Source organism: Mandrillus leucophaeus, unplaced genomic scaffold (genome assembly GCF_000951045.1).
Source record: "Mandrillus leucophaeus isolate KB7577 unplaced genomic scaffold, Mleu.le_1.0 Scaffold133, whole genome shotgun sequence".
Classification (NCBI taxonomy): Eukaryota; Metazoa; Chordata; class Mammalia; order Primates; family Cercopithecidae; genus Mandrillus; species Mandrillus leucophaeus.
In genome coordinates this window covers 563,947-588,647 of record NW_012101288.1, presented here as the reverse complement: position 1 = coordinate 588,647, position 24,701 = coordinate 563,947, and the positions used below count along the sequence as shown (strand labels likewise).

The 24,701-nt window shown below is 38.7% G+C and overlaps 1 protein-coding gene across 2 annotated transcripts in view; it reads left to right on the top strand.

Annotated features, from left to right (window-relative positions):
- Positions 1 to 24,701, top strand: part of SAMD12 (sterile alpha motif domain containing 12) — a 417,592-nt gene that overhangs the window by 10,709 nt on the left and 382,182 nt on the right. The window lies entirely within an intron of this gene.

Genomic DNA, 24,701 nt, shown 5'->3' with positions numbered 1-24,701 from the left:
CCTGAATCTAATATGCATCCTGATTCATTCTTACTAAACTTATTTAGGAGACCCTGACTGATCTAGGGATAGAGTAAGATCACAAGAGGGAACTGCAGGATTTCATGAGATCCTTGACTGCCTTGCAACTGCAGGCATAATTTGTGTTTGGAAATGATGTGTATTTTCATGGGGAGAGAGACTGGAGCTTTTATCCTATTGTCACAAGGGCTAAAGATAGTAATCTCTGGTCCATGAGCACATGTATTTGCCTTTTTTATTCTCTACTCTATCAGCAGTGCCTACAACCATATCTGGCTCATTGAAGGCACTCAACTGTTGAGTAAACACAAGAAATAATGTTATTTTGTGATCCCTCTGAGCCAGGATCTTTATGCCCACTCTCTAAAACTTGGTTTTCATAATGCAGTGAGCTATATGAGTTTTTCTCCCACCTAATCATTGAGAGAAATTAGGTCCAGAGAATATAAGTAATTTTCCTGAGTCCACACTGCTCATTTGTGGTAGAACTGGGCTTTGTAGCTATGTCTGCCATATGCCAGAGTCCTTGCGTTTTCACTGTACTGTGTTGCTTTCTGGTTTGTCCACGTTTGATAATTTGGTTCTGATTTACTGGTTGTCTTTCGGAAACCTTGGTTACTTAAGAAAAACAGCATTATAAAAAACAAAAAATTGCTTAATTGGGCTCTGCAATGGGGAAAATTCTTTGGGGTTTTTAGATCAAATTTTCAGTAAAGTGTTTATCTTGGTATTAGCTTTCTCCACTTTTGCATTCTCTCTTTTTATGGAGCTCTAGGTCTTTGGGTTTTTGTTGTTTTCTCATGCTGCCATCCAAATTCACCTGTGCCTCAACACAGAATTAGTGTAAATTGCTATTTTATTTGGACAGTAAGTATTCACTGTGTACTTGCCATAAGCTCAACACTGTGAATGACACTGGGAAATACAAAAGAATCTATGGATGTTGAACTTGCTGCTCTTGGAACTTACAGTACAACCAGAGCTTCAAGACTCCTGTCATATCACAGCAAAAAAGGTTGGAACATGGGCAGGGCATGTGGGCAGGAAGGCTGTCTAGGGACTCTGCTCTGTCTGTATCAGAGGGGAGCTGCCATACCCACAGCAATGGTCCTCCCACTTCCCTGGACTCCCCTGGAGAGGTTGTATATGGATTTGTTTTGTTTTTAAAATAGAATGAACTAACTGAAATGGAAAGTTTGTTCACAGTCTGGAAAGATTGAAAAAGCAAGGGGGAAGCTAAAGCAATGTAATAATAGGGTGATAAGGGAAAATAAATGGACAGGGTGGGCAGATGTTAGAAATGTTTCTTAGGTGAAAATGAAGATACGAAGATACGATTTGGGATTGTTTAGTTCTAGGGAGCGGTAGACACATAATTGCTTCCAACTCTTCAGGACTCTCCACTGCCAATAAAATACAGTCCAAACCTCTTAGCATTCAGGGTCCTTCCCAGATTGCCAGGATCTCCTGCTCCAGGCTGATGTCCCATTCCTTCCCCTTAGGGCTCTTCGTAGATCTTCAGCCAAGCCCAGCTACTGTTTCCTGGGCTCTTGGTGTAAATTTGACTACAGATGATAGTAAATAAAAATTCGTAAAGTAGACCGTAATGAAACAGATGTGCAACAGTAAACTGCGGTACAGAAGTGCTCAGTGAACCCACTTCATTTGTTCTCCTTTGTGTTTGACCTGCATGGTGGCCAGAGGTGCTTCTGACAATTTTCACTTTGTATACTTTTGTTCCTTGATATAGCCCAACACATTATGACCACCCTCACTCACGGATTCACTAAAAATTTGGGTGAGTCATTATCTTACTTGTTTTTATTCTATCTTTTAAAATGTATGTATACATACTTGGAAAAATGTAAATATAGCTCACATTGATTTTAATGTTTATATTAGAAATGTTTGGGATCTTTAGAAGTTTAGGTTTTTAGGACCAGAAATATGCTGTGGGAATGTAACTCCTGTTTATATCAGTTAACTTACGGTAAAATTGGGTTCATAATATGTTGTGTCACTTAAAGGTGTCATTTCCAGGAATCTATTGAGGACCATTAAATGAGACTTTCCGTACCTTGGATCCCTCCTGTCTTTGTTTAGGCTGTTCTTCCCATCTCTCGTGCCTCCCCACCACATGCTCACACATGGTACCTTTCATATCCTTTCAGCACTTTAGGAGGCCAAGGTGGGCAGATTACCTGAGGTCAGGAGTTTGAGACCAGCCTGGCCAGCATGGTGAAACCCCATCTCTACTAAAAATACAAAAGTTAGCCAGGTGTGGTGGTATGCACCTGTAGTCCCAGATACTCGGGTGGCTGAGGCAGAAGAATTGCTTGAACCAGAGAGGTGGAGGTTGCAATGAGCCGAGATCATGCCACTGCACTCTGGCCTGGGCTACAGAGTAAGACTCCATCTCAGAACAAAACAAAACAAAACAAACAAACAAACAAAAAAAACAACACAAATCCTTCTATCCTTCTACATACACATCTAAGGCAAGAAGAAAGGTGAGCAAGAGCAGGAGATTCCCTCGTGTAAGAAAAGCATGGCTGCTAGGCAATGCAGTGCTTAAGAAATGGGACAGGAGGAGGAAACTAGGAAACTGAGGGAGACAAGCAGAGACAGCCAGTGGTGGTAGACATCCCATTTCCGAGTGGGGTGTGTCATTGTGACAAGATGCACAGCCAGCCAGCAAGGTGTGTGCTGGGAAGTACCCACTGGGCTTGGCAATCAGTAAAAGGCATTCTGATGAAATGGGGAGGCAAATCCATATCATAATGTTTTAAGGATTAAATCGGTGATGAGAAAGCTACTCTTGATGCAAATTTATGGAAATGAAAAGAGGGAAATGTATTGAGGTGGAAAGAAGGGAGAAATAGTTGTAGCAAGAGAGACATCAAGGTCAAAGGGGCTGTAAATGTGGCGAGATGCTGAAAGAAGGATGATAAAGGGTTATACCTAGGCTAGAAACATGTTAAAGGAAGTTTTTGTAAAAGGTAGAAAATATTTGAGAGTGTTTATAGACTATGCACATTGATTTAGTGGAGTGGAAGATTTTGAAGATACAAAGGATAGAAGAGATGACTGATAGAGCAAGGGCCACCGGGAATTTAGATGTAGTAGCCCTTAGAGAAGGTACTGTTCCTGCTGGAAGATATAGGTGCTGGGTAGGACAGATAAGGAGAGTTATAAATACAAAATATGAAAAATATTCCTGTACTACATGATAGGCACTGTTCTAGGTGCTTGTCATATTAACTCGTTAATCTTCAATCAACCCTTTCAGGTAGGTATCATTATCATTCCTATTTACAAATAACAAAAGAGACTCAGAAAGCTTAACTTGCTCATGGTCACACAGCTAGTAAGCAGCAGAGTTGAAATTTGATAAAGATGCTGCCTAACAAAATGTTCATCCAATTTCCTAATTAGGACATTTGGCCAGATGCGGTGGCTCATGCCTGTAATCCCAGCACTTTGGGAGATCGAGGCGGGCAGATCACCTGAGGTGGGAGTTCAAGACAAGCCTAACCAACATAGAGAAACCCAATCTCTACTAAAAATACAAAAATTAGCTGGGCATAGTGGCACATGCCTATAGTCTCAGCTACTCAGGAAGCTGGGGCAGGAGAATCAAACCCGGGAGGCGGAGGTTGCAGAGAACCGAGATTGCGCCATTGCACTCCAGCCAGGGCAACAAGAGTGAAATTGCGTTTCAAAAAAAAGGATATTTGGGGAATATTGGATCAGGACTTTATCATCTTCAGCATTTTCTTTAAAATTGTAACAAAGAATGACTTATTATTTCTTGTGAATTCATTTATTTTACAATAACTAACTCCAGGTAGGGTAGGAATGGAATAGGAGGACTTCTATTCTCAAATGTCAGGAGAGGATATAGTTTTCAGAACATGAGTCATATTCTGGAGAGGTTAGGCCTTGGTAGGTGCTTGCCTATGGAGTAGGAGTTGGGTGCACCAGCCAGCCAGGTGGTACCATGAGAGTGCTCTGACACTACAGCCTGGGGTTGGGCTTAAGTGAAACAACAAAGTAGAGGGAGTGTCAGAAAGGAAAGGTAAAAAAGATGCTGAAAATAAACCTGGTTAACTTCACAATTTTGCTAAGACAGACACATGATCTCCCTTTCCTTCTCCTATCTCCTGCCTCCTTCCTGCTCTCAGAGGCTTTAAGATTTAGGTTTCTAGGGTGTTCAGGTTTTTGTCCGTGATTTTAATGGTAAGGGAGAGTGATTCTCCTTGGCTGATGCTCAAGTCTATTGCTTGGTAAGTACCACTATACTGCCTTATGAATCCTGCCTCCTCTGACTGCTTTGCCTGGTCAGGGTTTGTTTGTTTGGTTGGTTGGTTGGTTGGTTTTTAATGGAAACTCAATAGCTGATGGCTTTGGCACCTGCATGTTTTCTGGGGTTCACCCCAGGGCCATCATCACTGAGATCATGCCACCCTGGCTTTACATATACTCTGTGCTTTCCAAAATACAGTTTCTCATCTGAGCCACCACTGATGCACTGGCAGCTGGAACAGGTGCTCTTCTTCCCCTTTCACAAACAAGGATGTTAAGACTCCCTTACCCAAGGTCACATAATTCATTAGTTGCAGAACTTGGATTTAGAACTTGATATCTTGAGTCTTTTTCTTGAGGCTTTTATCATTGCTGCCATGATTGGAAGGGTTGGCACAGAGCCCACTTTACAGGGGTTTGCAAATGGGATATTAAAAGGGATCGAGAATCTTTCTTAAGTTATGGATGAAGGCAGCCAGACTAGGGCCAAGGTCTTGGGGCTCTCCAAGGTGCCTAGTGCGCGACTCAAGTAATGAGAGTTTTAATTTCCTTTTGTTTTTCCCAGCATTTTGTTAATTGACTCTCCAGTACCAGATCTTCTAAATTTCCCTATTAAGCTAATATTTTAAAACATTATTATCTGGTCATGAAAATCCTTTGTATTCAGCAGAGCAAGAAAGAAATCATAAAAACACAAATAAGAAACTAACAGTACCAATTGTTAACATTTATTAGGTACTCACTGATATTAGCAGCCAGAATTGCTCTTCAGCCAGTGAACCCTGGTACATACAGCTATACTGGTTGTTGATTGTGTGTGTGTGTGTGTGTGTATGTATATGTATTCTGATGGGTTTGTTTGTTTTCAGGCCATACTGGTTGTTGTGTATTTTGAATATCCTACTTGCTCACAATAATCCTGTGAGATGATTATTAATATTATCTCCATTTCCTTTCTTTAAAAAAATTTCATAGCAACATCTTAGAAAATATCTCCATTTTCTAGATGAAAAAATTGAGGCCTAGAAGATTAAATAATTTTTCTAAGGCCAGTAGCTGGTAAATGAGAGAGTAAGAATTCAAACTCAAGTTCAGATAACTTCAGTGTTTGATCTCTTGCCACTAACCGAGCCTGCTACTCTGACATACCCCATAGTTACCCCAAGGATTATTAACATTTCCTTCTAGGCTTTCTATAAATGACTAGCTATACCTGGAGTAACGTAAGCTATTCTAGCAAATCTTAATCGTTGTTGATAAAATATTTTTTAAAATAATGTATTTTTTCACTTTCTTTTGGTAAATGTGTGTAAGTACAGTAAGTAATCTCATTTTCCTTAGATACAGCCCTTAATGAGGCCAGTGATGGGAACTTGGGAAAGCAACAAATTACTGTCCAAGTTTGAAAAGGTACCATCCCTTTCTGTTCTGTACCTGGGACTTTTTGATGGTTGTTGTCGAGGCTAGAGACTTAGAAAACACTTAGCTTTTCTAGTGAAAGGCATATCTGTGTTGGACCAAATGAGGGGCCTTTGCAATATGAAGACAGTATCTAAGTTATTTGTAAACTCATTGTTATATTTCTTAACCTATGCTCATCTATCTTTATCACAGCTTACTGATTATCCACATGCATTACTTTTACTTGATTATTTTCATGACATTTTATTGATTGATTGATTGATTGATTGAGATGGAGTCTCGCTCTGTCGCCCAGTCTGGGGTGCAGTGGCGCGATCTCGGTTCACTGCAAGCTCCACCTCCCGGGTTCACGCCATTCTCCTGCCTCAGCCTCCCGAGTAGCTGGTACTACAGGCGCCCGCCACCTCGCCTGGCTAATTATTTTGTATTTTTAGTAGAGACGGGGTTTCACCGAGTTAGCCAGGATGGTCTCGATCTCCTGACCTCCTAATCCGCCTGCCTTGGCCTCCCAAAGTGCTGGGATTACAGGCGTGAGCCACCGCACCCGGCCGACATTTTATTCTTGTAATCATCAATATATTCTTTTAACAAGGTTTTCCATCCATCATTTTCTTTTGAGATTTCATGTTGATCTGGTCTGTCTAGTCATCCCCCTAATGTTTCATTGGTCTTTTCTTTCTCTTGGTATACTGTGGAGGCTGTTTAGCTCTTTTTATCTTAAAATTTTAAAATCCTTGATTAAACATTCCAAAACACTGCAGCTCTTGCATTCAACCACTATATTTCTGTGACCTCTTAGTGTCATTATTTCTAAATTAGGATTCTGATTTTAGGCAATAAAACATCTTATATACAAGTATTTTATATACAAACATTATATATAAATTTCATATACAAATATAGATAAATATTCTCTACCATTTCTTAAATGCTTACGTGTATACCAAGTATTGTGGCTTATAAACATTCTCTCTGATGCTGACAACATTGTAGTTATTCTCATTTTATATATAAGGAAACAAGCTCTAGGTAGGTAACTTACCTGGTGCCATTTAGTGGAAGAAGCAGTTGGAAGTGAAGCCTAATATGTATATATAGTTGAAATCATCATTAGAATAGTGGCTAAATGTATCAAGTACTTTATGCCAGAAAGTGTAATAAGCACTTTATATAGGTAAAATTTAGATTTTATTTTTATTAAAGTTATATGTGAACATAATTTTAAAAATTAGTCATTGTCTTTTAAAACTATGCTTAGTAATTTTTTGTTATATGCTAAGAGTTCTATAAACTTATCACTAATTTAAATAAAAAGTTCCCTTGTTTGTTAAATTTCCTTCCAATACATTCATATATTAGGGATCCTATCAATTTTTTCTCATTGAAGAAATTCCCCACAAATAATTCTGAAATTTGTTCCAAATAGGTCATTCTGTTCTCTTGACTTGCTCCATAGCTGTTGCCTTTGGATTTCCTTTCACTATCGTCCATGGGATGCCTTTCTTGCTTTTGTGTTAGTTTCGCTCTAGGATCCTGAGTGTTCTTTGTTTTCACCTTGGTTTTGATGGAGTACATCCTCCTGAGAAAAGCTACCTGGGAAGCATAGTTTTGAGAACTTGCATATCTGAAAAAGATTTTATTCTACCCTTGTACTTAATTTATAAGTTGACTGGATTTAAACTTTTTTTTGAAAGTTGGAAATTATCTTTCCCCACAATTTTGAAGTGTCTAATATATTCTAGTTTCCAGTCATGTTTTTGGGAAATCTAAAGCCATTCTGATTTTTACTCCTTTGTATAAAACACACTTAATTCTTCTTGAAATGATTGAATCTTTTCTCTAGTCTTAGTGTTCAGAAATTCCATGATAATATGCCGAGGTTTGAGTCTATTTTTGTCTACTGTATAGTGTATTTCATAGTGTTTCTGAATGGAAACTCATGTTGTTCATTTCTGGGATTTTTTTTGAATTATTTATTTGATTTTCTTTTATGTATTTTCTTCTTTCTTTCTCCAGCTTTTATTTTTCAGATGATAAATTGGCTGGACTAGTTCTTATTTTTTAAAGTATATGTTTGCTGTTTTTCATCTGTTATTTTTTATTTGTGGGTATATTTTATTTTCATGTTTCTCTGGCATTTACAATTTCTATATAATTTTTAATTTTTAAGACCTTGGTTTTTGGAAAAAAATTCAGCATCCTATTTTGTGAATGTAATGTTTCTATGTTTTATTGATTATCATTTATTAATGATATTTTTATTTGCTTAAGTGTACTCTCTTCATAGTTCTTTCTTCCTAATTGTTTATTTGTTTTTGTTTGTTCATTCTGGAATATTTGACAATATTAGAGACTTTGCTCATATTTGAGTGGCCCACTTTGAAAAAAGCATTGAAAGTTCTCTAGGTATGAATGGGGCTTGTTGATCACGGTCTTCATTGTAAGACGAGTTGACTGATTATATTTAGGGGCAGAGAGAGGGTCTTCTTACATCAGACTGTTTAGGTCTTTTTTAATAGACTGGTTAGTTACCCAGAGAAAAGTCAGTCTTTGAACTCTCAGTTTCTGATTCCAGAGTTTGTACTTCGTCCATACATTTTATTTTCAGATATGTTTCAGTGTCTATGTACATTTTATTGTGTTGTCTCTAAGAAAGTTAGCAATTGAAATGTAGATTAGGCATTCTCATTTCTGAAGATGTTTCCTTTAATCAGGGTTCCCTTCTATAATTGTAATTTTTTTAAATTGTGTTTGAGCACCTAGAAGAATGTCTGGGGCACAGTAGGCACTCAGAAAATAATTGTTAAATGAATTCGGATATTGCACACAACATTGGGCTTTCTGAATCATATATGATAGGAAGTAGAAGAAAGCCCAGGAGTCCTAAGTCCCATTCTAGTGCTGTACTGCATGTGTACACACTCAGATTTGACAAAGGCAGTTGTGCAAACCAAAATACCTTCAGCCCTGAAACAGAGGCTTCCTCTGTATGGAACTTCTTGGGGCAAGCATATTTTTTTTCTATTTGGCAATTGGGAGGTATTATTGAAGTGGTACCAACCATAAGTGCGCCTGAAAGGATCAAGCAGAAAAAGAATTTGTGGGGTACAGAACTATTTTGCTTAAGAACTCTGGGGGTACTTGGGCGTGAAGATTGCAGCCTTCTGGATCTTGATTTAAGCATACAGTCTGCTGACTGCTTCCCAGAGACCTTCCCATCTGTTCCTTTCTGCTGAATGGGTCTTTTTAAACTTAGACTGGAGAGATGTCCCTAAGGGCCTCTCCACAGCTGTCTCTTTCCTTCCCTATTAGCTTTCTTTCCTCTCTTTCTCTGTGCTTCTACCCACCAATTCTTCATCTCTGGAGTAGGGATGGGGGTAAGAGATTGTTAATGACCTGGTTTTTAGAGGAGCCAACTGCCGAACTAAACAGGCTCAGCTATTGGCATGGCCATTTACTCTGTGATATTGCTTTTGACATCTGGGTCCCCATTCTTAGGGCGGGATCAGTGGAGTAAGGCTTCCCCAAAAGAAGCAGGCAGAGAGCAAGACCACAGTATTTCTACGGTTTCTCTCCTGATCATAATGAGTAACGATGTCTGAACTTACGATACTCAGTCTGCCAGCCATGTTAAGTTTTTGTCAGTGAGTGGGATAAAAGGGAGTTGTAGTAGAAAATAGAATAATAATGAGGAGGGTATGGTGTCTGGAAATATTTAAACAAAGAAGAGTCACTGTCTAGGCATGGAGAGAAAAATAATTTATTGTTTCAAGCTATATCATATATTTAGACCTGAAAGCATAGTTTGTTTGTAAACTTAATTTTAACCTAATTTAATATATTCTGGTAATATCCTAGAGTAAGATACAATTAGAAATTTAAGATTTTTTTTTAAATGCAACATAGTAACATTTCCCTACCTTTTAAATTAACCTTTTAAGATGATTATAATTACATGCCTATTATATATACCTTTTGGAAAACAGGAAAAAAAAATCTCCATGAATTCACCTTCAGAAGACGGCCATTGTTAGTATTTGGCATATTTTCTTCAATCCTTTTTCTTTTTGTATGGTTTTTGGTTTTGCATAGCAGTCATAAGGCATTTTGCTTGCCTTTTAGTGGGATTTTTTGGGTCTTCAATTGGAGTTGACTATGGTTATGTTCTGATAATGCATGTCTGTGATTTATTCTTTTCTTATCATGAGTCTGAATAAGGAGTGCCTTAGTTCTTGGCTTGAATAAATTCTCTATCTTCTTTTAACATAACACATTGTTCAGATTAGAAAAGTGAATAATCGTTAGAGCAAAGGAGTGTGATGTATGTTTCACAACCACTTAAGAAAAATCAGATCTAAAGAAAAAAGCACAAATGCTTGGGGGAAATGTGCATAACAAAGATAAGACGTTAAGGCTCTTGAGATGGGAGACAGTCCTTCAGAAGCACTAGGACACATTACTGATGTCTAGTAACATGTATTACATGTATAATTATTATTACATGTAACATAGTGGTCTCAAGGCTGAGAGAGAAATATCTTTTCGTCTAGAAGCATGGAAGAGGGGAATGTAGTGCAATAGAGGTACTAGTGATACCAGAATTAGAAATTATGATCTTGTCTGCACTGCTGACTATTAATAGTTGCCACCTCAAAGACACCTTTCCTCAATATCATCACCAATAAAATGGTCTGCAAAGCCTGAAATATTTACCATCTAATTCTTTATAGAAAAAGTTTGCCAACCCCTGATCTAAATGATCCCAAAACCTATCTTCTTTCATCCTCATTACCTTTGTCCTAACTTAGGCCTTCATTTCTTCTCACTTGGAAAACCCAAGAGACTCTAAATATAGTTGTTGTTTTTTTTTTTTTTGACACTAGTTTTGAACCTCTCAAATGTATTGTGTATGGAGACAGTATCATTTTTAAAAATTTTGAAACACCATTTTTGCTTGCTTCAATTATTTGGGGCACCCTGCTGCACTCAGGATAAAGTCTAAGTTTCTTACCTAACACACAAGGCTAGAAAACTAGCACACTTTACTGACATCTAAAGACCCTTACAATTATGAGAGACTAGGTTTTCTTCCACATGACATATGCTATATGAATTGCAAGTCTCAGAAAACCCAATCCAACTCTACCAGGCCTAAGTCAAAAGAGGTGATCTGTTGTCTCCCAAACCTGAGAGATCTACAGGTTTCTAATTGAGTCGCCTGGGCTCTGTTTTCTTCTGTTGGCTCCCCTTTTGCTCACATGGAGGCTTTCATCTTGAGAGGTATGGATTGCTGTAGCAGTTCCTGCCTCAGGTTTTTCCAGGTTTACATATGGTGAGAGAGAGAACAGTTATTTCCCACTAATTCCTACACAAGTGGTAAGGTCTCTCTGATTGGACTGCCCAGGTCTTGTGATCAGAGATAATAGCATGTGCTGTAGCCCTAGAGTTAGAGGGGAGATCCCACCTGAACCATAAAGACTTTATCCCCAAGCGAGCATTGAATTGTTGTGAAAGTGGGGTGATTGGAGGTGAACTGGGACAAAACTACCAGTATTCCCTGAGCATCCCAAGAATGGGAGTCTTTTGACAGAAGCGGTACCAGCAGTGAGTATTTGGGGCTGCCTGCCATGGTCTTGTTGACTGCATTCTCATGTGCACATGGTTGTCACTTGGTTCTTCTGAGCACGTGAGAGAATGTTAAACTCGGAATGGTAGAACTGAAAGGAAGTTCACACGTTAAGTTTGTCTCCCTTATTTTATGAAAGAATAACATGTGGTGCAGAGAGGAAGAGGGGTCCTAACTGTAGGTATCTGTATTCTGGCAGTGGAAACGTGGACACATTGCATCTCTGCTGCAAGATGTGCACACCATGCCAAACTCCAAAGTACATGCCATCCATTTTGAGTTCAAAATAGAATTAGGTGGGTGCTTCTGCTGGCCAGGTGGTTGAAGCTTAGTGTATACCTCATTCCTCCTGAGTGCTCAGTAGGGCCTTGCCTGGGATAATTAAAAGTAAAGCAGAATTGCCAAGCACTTTCTCCTTTTCTTTGCTAACACTTTAGTCCAAGAAAATCAGACTTAGTAAAGAATGGATGGCAGTTTCAGACAGAGATCACACGGTTTGGGGATTGTGGGTACCTTACTCAGTGGTTCTTAATTCTGGCTGCCTATTATAATCACCTGATGCCTGGGCTATATGAGGATCAATTGACTCAGGATTGCTCATGGTTGGCCAGGTAAGAGTGATTGCATACATTCTTCAGATGATTCTAGTGTGTGGCCAAGACTAACTATTGACTGAATTTAGGTCCTGACTTCATTGACTGTTTCAGTGACTTTGGGTAAATAACTTAATCTCTTTGAGCTTCAATTTCTTCATCTGTGAAATGGGAACAATCCTATTCACCCAGAAGGACAGTTAAGAGGAATAAATGAAGTGATTTATGTAACGTATACAGCCAACCTACGTGCTCAAATAAATAAGTAGTTTCTCATCAGTGGTTCTTAACTTTACAGGGATATTGTGTTAGTCTGCTAGAGCTGCCATAACAAAATATTACAGACTGGGTGGCTTAAACAACAGAAACTGAATTTCTCACAGTTTTGGAGGCTGTAAGTCCAAGATCAAGGTGTCAGCAGGTTTAATTTCTCCTGAAACCTTTCAACTTTGCTTGGAGATGGCCTTTGTTCTGTGCTTGCACACTCTGGTGTCTCTTCCCTTCTTGTAAGAATATCAGTCATATTGGATTAAGACCCCACCCTTATAACCTTATTAACTTTAAATAGCCCTTTAAAGGCCGTATCTCCAAATGTGGTGACATTAGGGGTTAAGGCTTCAGCATATGAATTTGTAGGGGTGGGGAGAGACACAATTCAGTTCATAACAGATGTGGCTTCTTTGATTCTTGGATGAAAGCTAGGTTTCCTTTAATCAGAAAGATGCAGAGATACACATGCGTATCACACCTTGCATACATTTATCGGACCTTAAAGAACCTTTTAGCAATAGCTAAGGCAGCCTTACAGAAGGAAACAAGTATGAGACACAGAGGGATGGGAGAATATGTATAACACAGAAGAGGCATCCTATTCTCATTTATTCCTTCATTCAACAATTACGTACAGCATGCTGCCCACTTGCCAGCCATTGTGTGAGGATTATGAAACTGGCAAGGTCCCTGCTCTTAAGTCTTACAATTTTGTTGGGGGAGATAGACAGGAAACAAACACATATGCCATTACATAACAGAGTACCAACTGCCATGTAGAGAATCAAAACAGAAAGATGTAGTGCTGTTTGCCTGGGAAGCAACTTAAATATCCTCACTGAGATGGTGATGGTTAGGTGGAGGCTTGAGTGACAAGGAGTCAGCCATGCAAATGAGGGCATAGGGTTTATGGCTGGTGAAATGCCTGATACTCTCTGGTTTATTTTAGTATCAGTTGTCAGAGCCAACTCTTCTCGCACCAGCTGCTTCCCAGATTCAGTTCTGCTGCCTGCAGGGTGAGACTTCAGGGTTTGCTCTGATAGGCATGGCTATTGTGGATTGCATCCCTAGCTTGGGATGCTTTTCTCTCATCCTGTCTCTGAAATGTCTAGGTCATGTGTTTGAAGGGGCCAGACCCATCAATTCAAACATCTTTTTCTCTAAATCCTCACTGACATTACCGGAGTTTCATCACTATTGTCTTTAGCCTGAATTAAAGCAACCATGGGGGTGAGGGGGCATCAGCACTGGTGGTGTGGCAAATGCACAAGGAATATTTTGCACTGCAGTACATCCTTCTACAATGGTCTGATAGGGCCCTGAAGAATCCAAAGGGACCCCAAACAGCAGGTGATAGGACAGGAAGACTTCTAGAAGCTGAGCCCTAAGGAGGCCCCATTGGCTTTAGGATAAAAAGCAAAATCCTTTTGTGGCCTGTAGACTCCTACAGATCTGGAGCCTGCCACCCTCTCCAGTCTTGCCTAGTACTACCTTCCCACACCCTCTGTGCCCCATGCATGCTGAGGGCTTCAGTGTATCACTGTCCCTCCGGCTTTGCACATGTGATTCCATCCACCTAGCTGCCTCTTTGCCAGGTGGATTCCTGCACACTCTCAGTAAAGCTTTTCTAGACCCCTGTACTAGGCGGGGGTTTCCTGTCTCCCAAACACTCTTCTCACCACACACAAGCCTGTCAGTGCTCTGTGTGCACTTTTACAATTTAGAGTCTCTGAAACCATTCTGTTTGTGTGATATCTGTCTTCTCTGCTAGTTTCTTAGTTTTCATAGGCATGGACCACATCCGATTTACTCACTAATTACTCTTCAGTGTCCAGCAAATTTCCTGGCAAACAGAAGGTGCATATTCAGGAGGGAAAAAGAGATCTGGGAGGTAATAGATAGAGGAGGAAGAAGACAACTGAGAAAGGTAAAGTGCCAGATGCCAAGGGAGGGAGAGCATGGAGTTTGCCAGTGATCAACAATGCCTAAAGTAATTGAGTTGTCAGGTCAAAGGCTGACGCTTCCTCCAGAGTTAGTATTAAGGGGTCATTGGTAGAATCAGAAGCAGGTGGAAGAGCCAGATTATAATGGATTGAGATCTGGGTGGGAGGTGGGCATTAGATATAACAGGTGGATAGGGTTCTTGAGAATGGAAAGATGGAGTGCTTACCAGTACACATGTGGTTGCACTGCTTGTTTCAGATCCTGCCTCTGCTACTTGTAGCATGTGAGTTGACAAATTACTTCAACCTCCTTGTCTCAGTCTTTTCATCTATAAAATGGGATCCTAATGCATCTAGTTCCTAGAATTTAAGTATTCCTGGCAGGTGTATTGGCTATTGTGTGGAATCTGAGCAGCTAACAAGGACACATGTATTTTCTCATTCATAGTCTTCAGCTGGGCACAGCTTGACTCCAGGCTTCTGGCTGGGGTCTGCTCTGTAAACAAAGTGTGTGTCTTATTCTGGGGTCCAGGTTTACAGAGCGGTTGTTCAACAACAATCGTGGGTATGCTCTTCCTCTGGTTATCAGAATTACGTAAGGGGCTGAATCAAACTACCTAAGCATGTTTAACTCCCCTGCTCACATCTTGTCCACTTACATTCATTGACCAAATTCATGTGGCCAAGGCCAAAGTCATTGTATAGGGACAGACACTCTGCCCTAAGGGGAGGGTAGTGAATATTTATCAAACACTAATGTAAAATGCTTAAAATAGTGCCCATAGAGGTCTGTCTGCACTGCAAAAAATAATGTACATCTGACAATGTTACTGTGGGGAAGGAGGAAAAGAGGGAGGAGTTTTAAAATAAGTTAATAGTCAAGTGGAGAGATTATTATATAGGGCAAGACTTGAGCATGTTAATTGACTCATGGGAAGGAGCCAGTGGGCTGGGTGAAGATAAAAGAGCAAAGCAGAAAAACTCAGATGAGGTTTGGAAACATGAACTTAGAGTGCTGCTGTCTTCCTTATGGCTTTTGCTATCAGCAGTAGCCAAAGAGGCAAATGCTTGGATTGATAGACTTTCTCTGATCTGAGCTTTGTGTACTTGATTTTTTTTCCCTTCTCCCTAATCTTAAGGAGAGACTTAGATTGTAACAGTTGGTGTTTACAATGTTTTAATGACTGTCATATTGAGAACTGACTGGAAGCATCTTTAGAAATAATTTACACCACCATAAAATGAATTGCTAATCTTTCCGAGTGGATTCTTTAGCCTTTTTTGTTTGTTTTTTTAATATACCAGCCAATGAGATCTAGACCAATGAGAGTACTGGTAAAATATTTTAGAAGCATTGTCTGATTTGAAAAGCTAAGTAGGAATATAAATCCTTCCCTAAATATGCAATCACACTATCTGCCATTTGCTTGATGTTTTGTTTCTTCACTTGTTTCTTAGAGCAGTGTGCATGTATGTGATTAAGAGGTCTGTAGGATGCACATCCACCAGTGCTGGGCTGTAGGATGCATGGGTGGGAACATGAGGGATATGGGATGTGTGTTGATTTGAACCAGCAGTCATTATGTATCTTCTCTGATGGCCCCGGTGTCTAAAGGGATGTAGGTAATGGTATTGATGAACAACAACATTATTTATGGAATGTCTAACTTTATGGCAGTGACTTGAAAAAGTGGAAATGCACTGCCCTGGGTAGTGCAGATAAATACTTTAGGAGATTAAGGAATACAGGTCTATGTTGGAATAGGAGAGAAGGTTTTAATGAGACAAATTGCATCGTGAAGGATGCTTGTATATCAACATAGGAATATTGCCAGCCTGTGTTTATTCATCTATATTACTGAAACCACATGGGCTAAGTTTCTCCCTGTTTTAAACATCTATTGACTTTCCACCTGCTCAGTGAAAAAAATTTCACATTTCTTATTCCAATACCCAAGTCTCCATGCAATCATTATAATGGGTCCTGTATTATTTTTTTCTTGTAGTCCTTCCTGATTTTCTTGGCTTGGAGGTAAACATTTCCCTTTTCAATTTTGCAGCCTCTTATTATTACTTTCTCTGCAGCTTTTATTTCCACCTTCCCTTACCGCCATTATCATCTGCAAACATAACTATTGGCTAGCTTATTTTTTGGTCAGTTGCATAGACGTACTCAAACTTTTAGCTTTCATAGTTTTCAAAATAGGGGACATAGAGTTTCTATAGATTTTTTTTCTTTTGCTAACATTAAAACTCATGTGCACAGATACAGACACACTTAATGTATCTTATCTAATTTCATAAAATTTGGTTATCACCAAAAAATGCGGACAAGACAGTAGAAGAATAAAGAACAGATCTTCACACTGAAAACATTTGGCCAACAGAAAGCTTACAGAGCTGTTTTTTATTTTTTATTTTTTCATTTTTCTGAGGACCACTGAGAGCTTCCTCACATAATTATTTCTTCTCTGGGAAGACATTTGTGAGCCACTATTTTAGGAGACTGTGAGCTTTACCAGAGCTGATTTATCTCTGAATCCCTATTTATCTCTTTCTCCCTCATAGATAATCTGGGGTCTCTAAAAGCTTGTAACAAGAAAATAACTGTGATTTGTGACACAGAAGCAATCAGTTTGGGGGACAGATTATTCAAAGATCTGAGAGTTGTCTAGAATAAATAGGAAGTCGTTTTTATAAAACTATGTCTAGAATGTATATGAAAGTCAGGACAGTAGACAGGTTATGAAACTGTTTATTAAAGAGCTAAATTTTTAGAATAAAATGTGTAATAATTGCATTTTTTTTCCTAATTCTGAAAGTGTAGATGTGGTTACTTAGATCATTACAAACAATTACATAACTATAGAAAAGAAAATAATTTTCTGAAGTAATTTCTGACCTCAAATTCTACTTTTCTCTGTTCTTTTTAAAACTAACATTTACAGAACAAAACAAATTGACTTTAACATTGGGTTTTCCCAGAGCTATACACATATGCTGTACACAGCCACCTGTGACTACAGAAGTGTGGCTAGTACAACTGACGAACTAAATTTTAAAATAAAAAACATAATTAATTTAAAATAGTGACTACTGTTTCCTATATTGGACAATGTTATGTCAAAGGATTGACCAAGGTACGTTCAGAAGTATTGAACCATTATTAGTAATACCACCTTTGATGGTATCTTGTCAGTTTTCTCGGTAAAATTGATACATTTGAAAAGGAACTTTTTTTTTTTTTTTAAATTAAGGAGTCTTTAGTAACTTGTATACTTATCAATGGCTCCATTGAACTTTGAACTACTTTTAGCCTTTGGACCACCGCAAATTTTTAAAGTGCTAATTCTCAATTCATGAATTAAACTCTGTCCATTTCCTGCATCATTATATCTCTCATTTTAGAGAACATGATTTTTGATTATAAAAATAGATATATATGTTTTATGCATATATACACACACATATATAGACATTTGTGAAGATCAAGTGCAATAAGAGATGAAGTTCGTTAAACTTGAATGTTCCTTTAGTCTGAATGTTACTATGAATAGACAGAGTAAGCAAACAAAATTGCCTGCTAAGTTTGTCTTGCCCCACCCTCTCTGAGAAGAGAAATGCTCATGTTCATTAAGTCATACCAGAACCTCTCATGCTTTTACATATTTCTGTGGTTTGATAGATACTTATGTTTCTGCCTGGAATTTTCTTATTCTCATTTTTTTTATTTCCAGACCAAAATCTTCAAGAGAATTTTAAGTTTCTCTTTTTCTTCCTGGAAGCCTGTGTCTGACCTTTGTAACCTTCTACCTTTCCTAACAACACTAATCACCTGTTTCTGTTAGTGGAGCTGTGTGTACAGGTATATGCAGATGTATGTACAAATGATCTAGGTATTTGATTTTTGAAGAAATCAGTATCATTAAAATGATACTAATAACAGTAAAGGAAGTAATAATTACAGCAGTGGTTACCGTTTGCTGCGGACTTTCTATGTGCCAGGTATTGATTAAACACTTTTAATATGCTTTTATTTGATTATTCTAAAATCTTATAAAGAAGTTATTATTCTAATTTTATAGGTAAAACAACACCCACCTAAAGGGAAGTAACTTGACCCAGGCCATACAGCTAGTCAGTGGGGACAGCCAGATTTGACTCCAAAGCCCATGATTTACCTACTAAACAATAATTAAAATGCAGAGGAAAAAAAAAATCTTATTCCCCAGAGTAGCATGAGAACTATATGGTGTCAGTCTGAATTTCATTCATTTCCCCTTTGTCATTTTTTTTTCTCTATTTGCCTTTCTTTTTTTTTTTCCCGAGATGGAGTTTCGCCCTTGTTGCTCAGGTTGGAGTGCAATGTTACCAGCTTGGCTCACCACAACCTCTGCTTCCTGGGTTCGAGTGATTCTCCTGCCTCAGCCTCCCGAGTAGCTGGGATTACAGGCATGCACCACCACGCCCCGCTAATTTTGTATTTTTAGTAGAGACGGGGTTTCTCCATGTTGGTCAGGCTGGTCTCGAACTCCGACCTCAGGTGATGTGCCCACCTTGGTCTCCCAAAGTGCTGTGATTACAGGCATGAGCCACTGCACCCAGCCTTCTATTTGCCATTTTTATGGTGGCCTTAAACATGTTGCTTAGCATCTCTTAGTCTTCTTTTTTTTTTTTTTTAAATAGGTATCACCACCTTCATGTTAGAGGATGAAAAGTCCTTTGAATATGTTGATTCTGTACTTTTTCCTTCTTCCCTCCCAAAATACCCAATTGTCATATGCAAAGACTTCCTAAATGATTAGCGTCACCTTTTTTTTCATTAGCTTGGTTTCACAGAGAATGCAGTCAGCTCGTCAGTAGAAACTCTGTTATAAGGTGGCAATATTTGCTTTTATGTCTTATTTTTAACCTCATTTCCCAATTTGCTCCCAGGTTTTTTTTTTTTTATGTATTTGAAAAGCTGTTTTTTTTCCCCCTCTTGTTTTCTTCCTGAATTATACTTTAGTTTGTCTTTTCCAGGTAGGTTGCATTTTTATGTCTATATTGTATTTATCCTTTAAAAGTGCATGGTACTATTTTGTTTATTTAACTGTTATTAAAATTGTTAGCGTGTAATATTTGTCTACTGTGATGGAAGAGGACAATGGGTAAAAGTGGAGGAATTATGTTCACTGAACACATTGATGGTGTCAAGAATTTTATATGTGTTATTTCTCTTTATCAACACAATAATAATGTGAATGTAAAAAGTAGGTAATATTAGTATTGCCATTTTACAGAAAAGAGATGATATAACTTGTCCATACTTGAAAATATATTGTAAGAAAATGGTAGAGCTTGGATTTCAATTAATGTGTGTTGGCCGAAGATAGAATTAGGAATGAAAACATGTAAGCCAAAGGTCATTTATAATATCTTTTGAAAAATAAAATATATCTAGTGCCTGTATTTAATTCTGCTTTGTGATATTTTTGAGATTATTTTATATACAATAAAAGTATATAGTTTAAGTGTTAAGTTCGATCAGTTTTGATACTTGTATCATGTAACCAAAAGCAAGGTGGAGAACGCTACTGTTCTCCAAGTGCCCTCTACCCTTTCCAGTTGAATTATCCTTTGTTTCTTCCATTCTGCTCTTGAGTCTATCCACTGGAACTTTTAATTTTGTTTATTGTATATTTCAGTTCTAACATTTGCATTTGGTTATTCTTCATGTCTTCTATTTCTTTGCAGAGACTTTATTTCTCAAAAAAGCTTATTTTTTTTCCATTTGTGTCAAGTGTAATTGCTTAGTGAAGCATTTTTAGCATAGCTGCTTTAACATTTTTCTCAGATAGTTCTGATGTCTCTGTCATCTGGGTGTTGGTGTCTATGGAATGTCTTTTGTCTTTCAGTTTGGTATCTTCCTGGTTATGAGTGATTTTTCTATTGAAGCCTGGATATTTACATGTTGTGTTATGAGATTCTAGATTTTATTTAAACCTTTTGTTTCAGCTTGCTTTTTAAAATGCCAGTCTGGCCAGGGAAAAGAGGTGATACCACTTACTTACTGCCAGGTAGAGTTATAAATCCAGGTTCCCCGCTCAATCTCAGTTGATACCTGAAAGGCAGGACTTCTTCCTTATGGCTGGGTAATAGTGAAAGTCCTAACTGTCTACCTGACGCAATCCCAGGAAGGAAGGCTCACCTCTTATAAACTGGTAAAGGTGAAAGTCCAGCCTTGCCATATCATCTCAACTGACATTTTGGAGATGAGGAGGTATCCTCTTTACCAACTGACAGAGATGAAAACCTGGACTCCCTACTTGGCCTTCTGTGGCATTCTCCTGGGAGTATTGGGGTACCTGAGTGCAGCCTGCTGAGGGTGTGAGTCTAGGCTTTACAATCAGCCTTTACTGATGTGGTGGTTGGGTCACATTTCTTTTCTGTAATGTTCGAGTAGAGGAGTTATTGTCTACATGTTTCCTATCTTGCTACGCTGTCTCTTTCCTGGTCCTTTGGCTAAAGAGAGCAAGCTCTTGTTGTGTATTATTTTTTGTCTGTGCTCAGAGGTGTTCCCAAATTGCAGGCTTCTTTAGTTCTAAGTCTGGGATATACGAGGCAAAAGGAAGCTGAAAGAACTCACCACCAGGTTATTCAAGGTCCTTCAAGGTCTTTAGATGGTCTGCCTTCTCTTTACCATTCAGTTGTCTTATGTTTGTCTCATATATAATGTCCATCATTTTTAATTTTACTAACTGGGATGAATTGAGAAAAGTATGTCTATTTCTTTTTCCCCGAAGGATGCAAGAGGAACTACTTTATTTAAAAAAATGAAGAGTAGATGATATGTAGTAAAGGAAAATAATGTTTCATAAAAACATGGTTCAATTCATATACATAAAGATGACTGGTCATGGATTCACACTGTGAAATCTGTTTCTGTAGTATTGTAGTTAAAAATATTTTTAAAGTCACCAGTGTAGACCACTTATCAGTCTCTCAAAATGATACCTGAATCCCTCGTCTAAGCATCATAGAACCTCTGCATGTATCTGCCCTTGTATTCTCCTCGTGAATAAGAAGAGTTAATATTCATGCCTTGGACATCTTCCAAAGTCTGTCCCCACTTTACTGATGCTGCAATACCTAAGTTAAGCATTATTTTAATTTCCATTGTTTTAGGTTGTCTAGATATCAAGTGTAGGACAAGTGAATATTTGATGTGGTGATTAAACTTAAGTAGTCTTTGGAAAACTGGATTCCATTATAGTGAACTGTTTTTACAAAGATGAAATTGTTTCTGTAGACAAGTAAACCGGAGTCAGTGAGCATCGTGGGGTCCAGAGAAGACCATGTCCTTACACTGTTGCATGTGGTCTGAACGTCTGGCACTGCTGAACAGTCACGTAGGTCCAGCTTGGGCAGCCACATCATCATTGTCAGACTACTGTGGGCAGACTTGTGAGGACGATAGCATGAGTTTTGTGGGTTCAATCTTTCAGTTTCCATTTAGTTTCTTCCCCTGTCTTTCTCATTGCTGTAATAACTTCGTTCTTTCTAGTCTCTTCTTGCATGGAATAGGGGAGCCATCTATTACTGGCCACTTAGACTTGCTGGGGGTGGACATGTTCAGCTTTTAATGCTGCTGAATTACCCTTCTGGACATTTATATTTTACCCCTGTTTTTGATAGTGGGAAAAGGACCTCTATAGAAATTTTCATCTTCAGCAAGTATATGTAGTATCACATTTAGCTGACCAAGGAGAAATTTGGAAATCATATTCTGTCTCCTCGTTGCCTGACCCAAGTGATAAAATTCAGCATAATTTAGCTCATTTAAATTACCTGGGAGTGGGAAAGTACAGAATAACTCAGAGGCTAGTCCTGCAAAGACCCATAAGTTCTTTCTTGATGTTGCTAAAGGAGGCTGGGGTTTTCAGGTCCCAGTGCCCTTCAGGTTATGGTTATGCTCTACCCTAGAACAAGGGCCAGCAAACTGTTTCTGCAAAGAGCCAGCCAGCAAATATTTCAGTCTTTGCAGGCCACATGGTCTGTGTCACAGCTACTCACTGCTGCCATTGTAGCACAAAAGCAGACATGAACACTATGTAGATAAATGAGCATGCCTTATTTATTATTTTCCAATAAAACTTTATGGACATAGAACTTTGAATTTCATATAATTCCCATGTGTCATAAAATGTTTTTTCCAATCATGTTAAAATGTAACAACTATTTTGGGGTCACAAACCACACGAAAACAAGCAGCAGGATGGATTTGGTCAATGGGCCATAGTTTGCTGACCCCTATCCTGGAAGATATCTGCTGGGCAGATTCCTTTGCCCAAGGAGATAAATTGTGCTCCCTTTCTATTAGCTAAACCAAGCCTGTGTTCCTGAGACATACTTTCTGGTACAGTTGTTATATTTTTATGTTGACACATTAATGACCAGATACACAGGAACACATTCCATCCCCATTCATGGATGCAAAAGTTTTCGTGAATGATCTGGGCACTTTTCTGGGTACCTTAGGACCCCAGCTAAGCAAGAAAGTTCCATCCTCAGGACTTCACAGTGTCATCTGCATTGATTCCACCTCTGATGTCAGTGTTTACTCATAACAACATGTATTGCTAATGTATATCTTCCTTGCTAAGCAATTATTCATACTATACTTAATCATCTTTTTAAGTCATAATAGGAGTTGTGAAACTCAGACCAGAACATTTTGCTAGGATTTCAGTTTTCTCTTTTTAAAAGAAGAGTTAAACAATCCTATGTTGTTGGTTAAAATGGAAATGTGTCATTTTGCAGTGGTTCATCTGAAAGTTGTAGAAGACTTGACTAACCATGGCTCAATAAGCAGGGAATTACTTTTCTCACAGACTGTCAAGTCCAGAGGGGAACAATGAAGAACAAAGTTCGAGTAGCCCATAATTTCAGAGCCAATGTGACTATTATTCTCTTGACTTTTTTTCATGTTTGTAGCCCTGTGGTCACAGCATGTTCTGTAGCAGTTCTAGATATCACATATGCATTTAAGGCAGAGAGAAAAGGGAAGAGTGGTGTTAAGATCTTTCCTCTTTTGTCATTTCCAGAACTGTTTGTTTCCCATCAAACTTCTGCTTATGTGCCCTAGGGAGGAATCTGTCATCAACCTCACTTGTAGCTGCAAGGGAAGCTGTGAAATATGCTATTTGGCTTTGTAGCCATACTTCAGTAGGTGGCAAAAATGAGAGTGTTGAGAATGTGTAGCCCATCAGAAGTGTCTGCTACAAAGAGTTACAGACTTTTTGTGGTGTTCACATTACTTCTGGAGGGTAGTCTCTGCTGAATTTGAATCCAGAATATGATAAGTGAAGCACCTATGATAATTAATACAGTGAATTAAACATATTGGAGAGTGTTATGTGTATATTATATGAGGGAAGTGTTAAAGAAGGACCATATCTTTCAGGAACTTTAGCTAGAAACAATATATAAACATGAAATTTTAAATAACCTGTCTCAATTCTAATAACTAATGGTGGGGATTGGAGTATATTTGTTTTTAAGGTCATTGATTCATTTAGCAACATTTATTGAGGGTTGAGTATGTACAACTGTGTAGGCTTTGCACGTGCAAAGATGAGTAAGATAGTCTCTGCCTTGCAGGTGACAGTCAAGTAAATCAGTAGTTTCAGGATAGCTTTATGGTTTTGTGATTTAAAATTTTTGGTGAATTACATAATTAGATTGGAAGCAACTTTTATTTGCTTTTTTGAAAAATATATGTTATGCATCTGTACTGAATGGCAGTGAGTAGGATTGAATCAGTATCTTTCCATCATATCTATGCTCAGTCTATAAACAATGATTGAACACCTACTGTAAGGTTGTTATATGGCTACACACTACATTTGTAAAGCTCAATAAGATGTAGTCACTTCTTCCAGGGGCTCCCAGTCATAGACTTAGCAGACCTGTCAATAAATATTTGCAATGCATGGTACATACACACACATGCAGATCATATAAGAAGAAGAGGTGGGCTGGGCATTGTAGCTGATGCTTGTGTTCCCAGGACTTTGGGAGGTCGAGGTGGGCAAATCGCTTGAGCAGATCGCATGATACCTGAATCCCTTGTCTAAGCATCATAGAACCTCTGCATGTATCTGCCCTTGTATTCTCAAGGGCAGATATAGCTGCAGGAGTTCAAGACCAGCCTGGGCAACATGGAAGAACCCTGGAGTTCAAGACCAGCCTGGGCAACATGGCAGAACCCTGCTTCTACAAATAATACAAAAATTAGCTGGGTGTGGTGGTGCACACCTGTAGTCCCAGCTACTTGGGTGGCTGAGGTGGAAGGAACACTTGAGCCTGCGAGTTTGAGATTGCAGTGAGCCATGATCATACCACCGCACTCCAGCCTGGGCAACAGAGCAAGACGCTGTCTCAAAAAAAAAAAAAAAAAAAGAAACAAAGAAAAAGAGGGGAATTGTCTTTATTGCTTAAGAGGATATACTGGGTACAAGACTAGTTAAAGCTTTACAG